This window comes from Perca flavescens, chromosome 21 (genome assembly GCF_004354835.1).
Source record: "Perca flavescens isolate YP-PL-M2 chromosome 21, PFLA_1.0, whole genome shotgun sequence".
Lineage (NCBI taxonomy): Eukaryota > Metazoa > Chordata > Actinopteri > Perciformes > Percidae > Perca > Perca flavescens.
The window spans coordinates 17027431-17037039 of NC_041351.1; positions in this window are offsets into that span (position 1 = coordinate 17027431).

A 9609-nucleotide genomic window follows, 5' to 3' on the forward strand; every position below is an offset into this window, starting at 1 on the left:
GTACCTTGTAAGGGCAACTGCAGTACGTACTAAAAGAAAAAGAAAAGTGATGAACCCATGGCTGTGAATACAACAGTTTACTCTCCTGCTTGTTTTTGTCAAAGCACTTGAAGTCTAATTTTAAAGGTTCCACGGCATGAAAACGTCACTTTATGAGGTTTTTTAACATTAATATGCATTCCCCCAGCCTGCCTATGGTCCCCCATAGGCTAGAAATAGCGATAGGTGTAAACCGAGCCCTGGGTATCCTGCTCAACCTTTCAGCAACTGTGTGGCATACTTATTGAAGGAGAGTACATTTACTCAAGTACTGTACTTAATTCTTTTCAAATAAATTCTTATTCATTTCTTTGTAAGTTTACTGGAGATTATGTAAAATCGTGATCAATTAAAGGAGAATTCATGGTCATAACATGGTGTAGGCAGCACCAATTGTTTTCGTTTTTCTCGCTATTGACAGCACTCGGAATTCTCCTTTAAGTAACTAGTGACTGCAGTAACTGTCAAATACTGGTTTACAATTTTATTTTATGGGTCCGTTATTCCTGTCTTTAATTGATACACTTCCAATTAATAATTACAATTTGGTCAGTGCACAGCAGGTCAGCTGAACATGCTAAAGAATTACATCATTCTATACAGGGTCTTTCAGGGAAATTCTTCTGGAAATCAACAACTGCATATAAAGCCAATGCAACTAACTAAGCTCTAACAGATTTGAGCTCCACCACTGCAATACTGTATAGAGTGGATGCAGATTCAGATGCTGAAAATAGACAAGAACTGAAAAAGTAATATGTTTATGTGCCGCAGGTCGAGGCCTGAGTGAGTCATACTGTACACCCCTGTGAATGAACTGAAGAAGTGAATCACACTCACTACAGACAGCTTCACGCTTCTCTGGATGTCTTGTCACAACCTGTGATCTCAGTGTTGTTTTTGCGAAGACAAAGTTTGATTGGGCCCGACAACAGACGCTGCTGGTTTCCAAGAGGTGATTAAAGCAAGTCCCATGCAGTCTGAAGTGGTTGCTTTGCATTTGGCGTAAACACACTCACCTATGTTGCCAGGGTAATCTCAATTCCTCACCGTGGTGGGTAACAGGATATGACTGGATGCTTGTTGTTTGTCATTAAAATGGCAGAGGGGAGAAAGGACTTTTATGAAGCAAACAGGAATCCTACTGAGCCAGCCATTCAATCCTTTTAAAAAACATAACCCATTATGAAAAAAGATGAGATGCTTTGGAGAAGCAGCAGCTTGAAGGGTTTTTTATTTGTCTGTGGGGCTGACAACCTGAGTATTTTGTGTTAACAAAGAAGAAAAATGACTTCGCTCTTTTCAAAGCAAAAGAAGAAAGACACAATAGCTCTATAGCTCATTAACTGCATTAACACTAAAAATACAGACTACCTCATTAATTATCTCCTTGAACATAATGTAATTAAGACATCTCTGCTGAACGCATGACTAAAGCGAGCCGAGGGTCTGCTCCTGATATTGCTTGGCTCATGAGGTCACGGAATAGAAGAAGGTCAACTGATTTCAGAGCAGCAACTTTAATAAACAGAGAAACTCACTGCTAGACACCGAGAGACTAATTGATTATGTCAGCTAGAAAAAGACTCCTTTCCCCTGTCATATCTGTGACATTCAGACCTATGGGGAAGGCAATTTCTCTTCCTCGTCATCAAGCCTGCGCTCAGTCTTTGTGCTTGATTCAGAACGACATTAATAATTTCATTCGGTTAACAGGAGTGAAATAACACATATCACAGAGCGCGTCCAGTTAATTACTTCTCTTACACTGACAGGTTCTGAAAGAATACAGAAGCAGTGAATTGTTTAAAAAAAAATTTAAATGTGGGTAAATCTTTATAAATTAACTAATCTAAATGTTTAGAGGCCTGAATAGCTATTTATTGTAACCTTTACAATAAGAACACTTCTAAAGGGTTTGTCATTTGTTTTCGTAATACCAATGCTCTTCATTAAGGACTTACATTTAAGTCTTAAATCTTAAATCTTGGCTACAGAACAAAAAACAAATAAGCAGGAATTGCTGCTGTTTATAGAAAACTACAAATGTCTGTGTTCTTTGTTAATTTAGATTTTTCTTTCCTTAGATTAAGTGAAGTATTCCCTTATGGGTTGAGAAAATTCTCCTATTTTTGAAGCTAAATAAACCATTAAAAAAACATATCTTAAAAATACATGATCACAAAGCTGAAAACAGTGCATTTTGGAGATATGTGGTTTTCACAGGACAACGAAATGCAGATTTATTGTTCAAGTGAAAACAAAAGTCATTAATGAAGGATATTTGGCACCACAAATGTTAGAAGAGGAGGAGAACAGGAGAACATTAGAAGAGGAGGAGATATTAATAGTCTTCTTCTTCTTTAGAGGGAAGGCATTTTAACCATTTAAACTCAGACACCAAGAATCCACATCCACCAAATTAATTAATTAATTATCTTTTGACCTTCCAGATTTGTCTTGTGAGCCTCAACCCCTAAATGTACTGTAGGTTAGGAACCACTGGAACAAATGCTACTTAGGCGTTGATGCATCAGTATTAACAATATAATAATGTTATATAATTATACATCAGTCACTGGGGCCATTTATCTACAGAATGAGCATTCATTTTCATACTTTACATTTAGCTGACAATGAATGAATCCACCCCTGTTAATGGGTTTTAACCTCATCTGTAGTGACAATCCTCAGGATAACAGTATTCAACCATAATATTCTACATGTTACTACCTGTTATAAGCTCATAGGTATATACCAGTGTATACAGTATATAGGTGGGCCTAATAACCACTGGCATTCTGGCCTGAATAAGGTCCAGTTGGGATCAAACCATTGTCTATTTTTAAATAAATATGTGAATTATGTGTGAATTGACGCATCCATCTCATTTATGTAATTTCACAAAAGTTCTTAAACGACAATTTGTGAAATGTGACATTGTACTCAAATTATACGTTTTTATTATGTAATTTCTTGCTATACTTTCTCGCCATTGATGAAGAATAGCAAGAATTATGGCCTTATCACTTATTGATTATGTAAGTTTCACTGGGCTTGAATAAATCTACCAGTTACATCAGAAATGAGTCTGGAAAAATGATACCAGCTCAACCTATAGCAGTCAGACCCGAGCTGTAATCAGAGCTCATCGAGCGCAAACTGAACCTGAGAAAAAAACTCAGTCAACACAAAAAAAATATAAAAAAGCATTAGTAGCATCTGATTAAGTATCAAATGACCCATTATGTCCTCTATATATCGAGATCAGGTTGCCACGATATAGTTACAATAAATTCTTGGGTTCTGGTTTAAGCAACACACTATTGTCACATTACGTATACAGTGGGAGGCAACGGGAAAAGCGTTTAAAACGTAATCGTTCTTAAAGTACTTTGGCGTGTCTGGCTGGTCTGGCTGAGTCTTGGCAAGGTTGGCCCAAATCAAAACAGATGATGGGGAGCAATTTGGAAATTAAAAGCCGCCTCGACTGTAAACATTTATGGTGTCCCTCATATGAAAACATTTAATGTTAATGTTATGTTATGGAACTACAAGACAGGAAGTGTAGCTTTGGAGTAAAATGGATAAATATGCTGATGACCACACACACACACACACACACACACACACACACACACACACACACACACACTACCGCCAATCAACAGCTTTAAAGTTGAGGTTGCCTAGCAGCGAACAAAAGGTAGCCTAGAAGCTTCCTCTCAGCTCTCCTCAACAAACCCTCTGTGCAACTGCGGGCATCACTGTTTTGGATAAATTAGGGTGATAAATTGAATTAGACATCTGCAGTGAGCATATTCCTTTTTGTTTTGCACAAATCTATTCATTTCATTGTGGTGGTTGTAATCCAGAAAGCGTGTTCTACTGTGATTAAAGTGCTTTGGTGACATTTCATCTTTCATCATAATCATAGACAAAAACAACTTATATAATGGTTTCCAAGGTTTTCTTTGTAAAAGTTTTCTTTTCTAGTGTCGAAGAAAAAAGAAAAAAAGTGTGTTAACTAGCTTTGGTTGCCTAAGAGTCTGCACAAAAACACACTTTCAGCATTTGGCATTAGTCATTGTAATGCACAGGATTTGTTTTACACATTACGCATTAATATTAACCGTACCTGTAAATAAATAAAAGCAGGTCTGTTCTCTTTCACCTTGTGAAGGTGAACTTCGGTTTCCTGCCTTTTCTTCTCATGTAAATATGGGCTCTATAGGACTCCATAGAAAAAAAAAGTTACAAGTTACTTCCTGTAAAAATTACAGGAAGTATTCCAAAGCAGCAAGAACACATTAGCATCCTCTCCGTCCCCTTCTTCATAAATCTTTTCTCATCTCATTCCTATGCATGCATGACGGCTTTATTCCCAGCTGTCACTCTAAAATGCCGTGATATACAGTGCGGTATATAGTAACTTGACTAATTTGTGGCATGCAATGCTATTGTTCTTGATTTATTAACCCAGGACAGTTAGGACACTTCAGAAATATGATTATGTGTCTTTTTATGTCGTCCTGATGAGTCTGCTGCACTCCCGTTGTGGAGGGAGCGAAGCACTGCTGTGCTTTGTACCGTGCTGCAATCATCCTCATCATCATAAGCTAAATCTTTTAAATAAGTTTGTGTTACACGACATGTAAGTGTTCACATCCCCAAGAGGAAACATCAGCTCTGCACACACACAATGGTTTTGTTTACACACATATATAAGTATTTCAGACTGTTAACACTTTAACACTATAGCCTGCTTAAGAAATGTCCCAGAAATGCTTGTTAATAACTTAGCTCTGGGGAGCTTATTCACCGCAGTCCATATGTTGTATATGTATATGGATTAGGGTGGCACCTAAATCATGGTTGCAGTTGTCGCCGTGGTCCTGCTCCGCGCCCTGCTACGCTCTGCTACTCCATGCTACTCCCTGCTACACCCTGCAGTGCCCTGCTACGCCCTGCTATGTCCAGTAGGGCCCTGCTACGCCCTGTTATGCCCTACAGTGCCCTGCTACGCCTTGCTACGTCCTGCTATGCCCTGCTATGCCCTGCAGTGCCCTGCTACGTCCTGCTATGCCCTGCAGTACCCTGCTACACCCTGTAACGCCCTGCAGTGCCCTGCTGCGCCATGAACTACTACAACTACTATTTCTAGTCATAGTTCCATTATCTTTATTGTGACTATAATTGCCACTGTTCATCACACCCCCAACCGGCACCGTCAGACACCGCCTACCAAGAACCTGGGTCTGTCTGAGGTTTCTCCCTAAAAGGAAGTTTTCCTCAACACCTGAGGTTTCTCCCTAAAGGTTTTTCCTTGCCACTGTCACACTAAATGCTTGCTCCTGGGGGAATTAATGGAATTATTGGATTGAATCTGTATCTTAGCTGATTCTGCTGTGTATAAGGAGGATGTTTTATACTGTAGTAATGGGGTGAAAATAACAGGTCAAAGAAGCAGGTGAAGAGAGATGTACCTGATAGGTAAAATACGAACAAGAAATCTTCTCTCACATACTCTGATCACAAACATTTTTGTACACAGGGCCATAGCTACCATTAAAGACACTGAGGTCCTTTGTTTTGTTTTTCTGAGAATTTGGGGGCTTTACCTACGTGGAGGGAGTTTACATTGTACAATTACAATTTTAAATTTTACAGATGTTGGAAATTTTAAAGGCTAAAAATTCCAGCTCACAGGATGCTTAAATTTACTTTTAGTATAATATATTTAAAATATTTTAATGTATTTTCAGTATTTTCCTTGTAGTGTAGAGACCATGACCATATGCGACATTGTCTCCTAACAATTACGTCCCCAAACAAAACTGTATTTTTAATTACGTTTCAATGATTTTGTCCCGGATTACGTTTGTCTTTGACGTATCACAAATACTTCTACTTTCTACTACTACTTTCTACTTTCTTACAGGAGACCACTGTCCGTGTCCCGTGTGAAACCAAAAGTATGTGAATTTTTTACAAAACAAACATTACATACTTAAACTTAAATTACGTAACAAACGTACTTATTTTAACCCAAAATGTGATCTTTTTCTAAACCTAACCAAGTAGTTCTGTTTCCATTTACAACGTTAACCACGTTTGAAACACCAGTCGCTGAAAAATGTTTCCCTCAAAACGTAATTACTGCCTCATGATTTCTAAAATTCTGCATCTTGTACAGTGTACATTACTTCTATAAAAACAACTTCAAAAAACAAATGGAATGGTTAATAGCTATGTCAGTTTTCTTCAGCTATTCTAGCATCACACATAAATATATCATGGTACTTACATAGATGAGATCTTGATGAAATTAGTTTAAGTTGACAGTGGTTCATAAATGCATTAACCTCTTATAGTAAAGACCCACTGATTGGCTCTCAGGTTAGTTGTGTAGAAGTGGATGGCTTCCAGTCAACGTGTCTGCCACTTCACATATAACTGAAAACATACAGGACCAGGTGAGTCCCTTCTTCAGTTAATTAAATCTCAGAAGTGGCTCCCTATCTAATCACTTGTTGTTTAGATTAAAGTACATCTATTTAATACGTTTCATGGAGATCCATCTTCCTCAGCTATCCTGCTGACAGGCTAACTGAGCAGATAACAAATTGTCCGTATTAGTTGAAGTAAATATTACATGGTGAAAACCACAGTTCAGGGCATGTGCGCTAACACACACACACACACACACACACACACACACACACACACACACACACACACACACGTTCTGTAACATTTTTCCAGCAGTCCTGGATATATAACCTATTATGTGCACAGGCACGTTCTCCGTCGACGCTATCAGTGTGTTTCAAGATGTTTTTTTCATTCACTCTGGTTGAGCTTTAAATTATGCTTCCAGTGAAAACAGATTTAAATGTAATTTACCACAGATTTCCGCACCGTGGAAATTAACTGCACAAAACTGGCTATAGTTGATATTTTTATAATAATGTATCAAATGACATTGTAAAAACATTGTGAAAATGTGAAAGGGGTTGGTCAAAGTGACGAACCTACGGGGGAATTGTTTCCATGAATTTGTAGTTCCCCTCGGTTTTACAAAGCATCATAGCGAGTTTCAGCTCACTGTTTAGCTGTCACAACCTTACTGTTTTGATTTACTCTCACAGCTCTCATAGTGTTGCTGATTAAATCCATTGTACACAAGGGGCTAAGTCTCTCTTCAGAACTCGAACCGCCTATGGCGCCATTTTGATGCTACCAAATGCTCACCCGCCATTAGCATTCCATTGACTGCCATTCATTTTGACGTCACTTTGACAGTGAATAACTTTACATCTGAATCGTTTAAAGACTTTATTTGTCCATTGTTTATTTCTAAAGAAACACAACAATGTATAAAAGGCTCCATTACCTTGTATCTCACTTTATGTCTCCGTAGTAGATGTTTTTGTAAAAATAGGCTAACGATTGTGTCATAACCAAGCGACTTACTGTCGCATAGTAGAGGAATAACTGTATATGAGAAGCTTGCAGGCAGTTTCGACTTACATTAACTGTTTAAGTTTAATTACTAATGTTAACTAGCATTTTAGTTAGCAATAATTAGCCTATACCCATGATATCTCCTTACATATACCTAAACTCTCCGTTTCTGCAAGATTGGGAATGATTGAGATTTCTCTTGACACAGCTACCAGAACACTTAGACTAGCTGGTGAACATAGTGGAGCATTTAGCGGCCAGAGAGACAGATATTTTCCTCAGAAGTTGGTAGAGACCTGAGGGATATCAACTTAAAACGTGATGACAGGTCACTGTTGTGTTCACAAGTGGCTAAAAATGTGTGTTGTAGGGGATTAATGCTAAATAAGAGCAGGAAAAGGCCAATATTGAACACAGAACATATACAGGGTACATCTTTATACATTTCTACAAAGGGCTTGTGAGATCAATCTTATCAAATCTCTGCAGACGTCAAGAGATTGCAGCATGCAGGAGATTGCTATTCAGCGCCTGTAATCCAGCTGTAGTCAAGTGTAACTCTGCTGATGCATACGCTTGTAGCTTTTATGTTGATTCAGTGCAATGCACAGTGTTTTGGCATTGTGCAAATCACTCTCGGTAATGGTAAAATAATTCGTTGAGTTTATTTTGGTGATTTTTAAACTCCACTCAGGAAGGATGTGAAGATGAAAACAAAGAGCTTTGAATCTGAGTGGATCCCCCTCCCTCCAGCCTCTTTCTAAACATCACTTGATACACTGGCTTGGTGTAGTAAATTGGCATTTGCTTCACACAAACATTCATTCATCAATCTGTCCCCTCTCACATTCCCCCTCTTCATCTGTCTCCCTCAGTCACCTATTTTTCCACTCCTGTTTCCTTGTCTCTTTACATTTCTCAATCTTCTTTCTGCCTTCTTGCTCTGTCCCGTTTTACTTTTGCCACTCCCCCCCCACCCTCTGTCTGTTCCTCTCCTGCGGAATACACCACCTACTCCAATGAATACATCTGCGTCATTCTTCCCATGCAACTACGTCAGCCCTACATAATGATCCTGGGGGGAAGAGTTCTTTTTGTTATGCACCCTCATCCATAAAGGCGAGTATGTGAAGTGTGAAGGGAAGAAATGGGGATGGATGAGATAAGGGGACTATAGAGAGAGGAATTTATAAAGAAGAAGGATGGATGGCAGTGAGAAAGTGGGCAAGAAGGAAATGTAAAGGAGAGACAAAAAAGTGGGAGAGGAGATTGGAGAAAAATGGGGTGCAGAGATGAGTTTTAGGAGGATGACTGCTTGAACATGTTGCATTAAATTTGTGTGCACTCTGAAGATATAATATAGTATATCTGATATTTCTCATACAGCACTGTGTGGTTCCATTTTGTTGCAGGGCATGGTGGGAAGTTTTTGACCGCTGTTGTACTCAAAGCAAACAAAGGATAGAAAATGGATCAGGCTGTATATAGCAGACACTTAAATTTCCCAATTGGATGTGCGTCTTGGTAATCTAGCAGTAAGGATGCATGACATATGACAGCAACCACGAGCAGTTGCTTATTACCGACATCATAATTTCTCTCCGCCTGAGAAAGTTTACGTGAGAGGAAAGCACAAGGATGCAGTTTGTTATTGTCAGTAGACCACTGGGACAGAACCGCAACTACCCCACCTCCACGACAAACTGGCAGTCTGGGTCAGGCTGCACTTGAATGGGGGATGACGCAAAGCGATGTTTTGGCTCCCTGAATGCCGATTCGGCCCCCTCGGTCCATGTGAACGACACTAAGATGGAGATGAGAGCCATGAGGGGTGCAGCAATGTGGCTGTAGTCCTTTATGAACCTCCTGTAGAAGTTTGCGAACCCCAGGAAGCGCTGAAACCTGTTTATGGGTCAAGGGGGCTGGCCAGTCCATGACAGCGGAGACTTTAGCTGGATCCATCCTTAACTCCCCCTGAGCTATGATGTAACCCAGACAAGAGGTGTTAGACACATGAAACTCACACTTCTGTCTTTACAAACAGTTTGTTCTCCAGTAACCATTGCAAAAACTGTTGCATATGTAGCTCATGCTCCTCCAGGG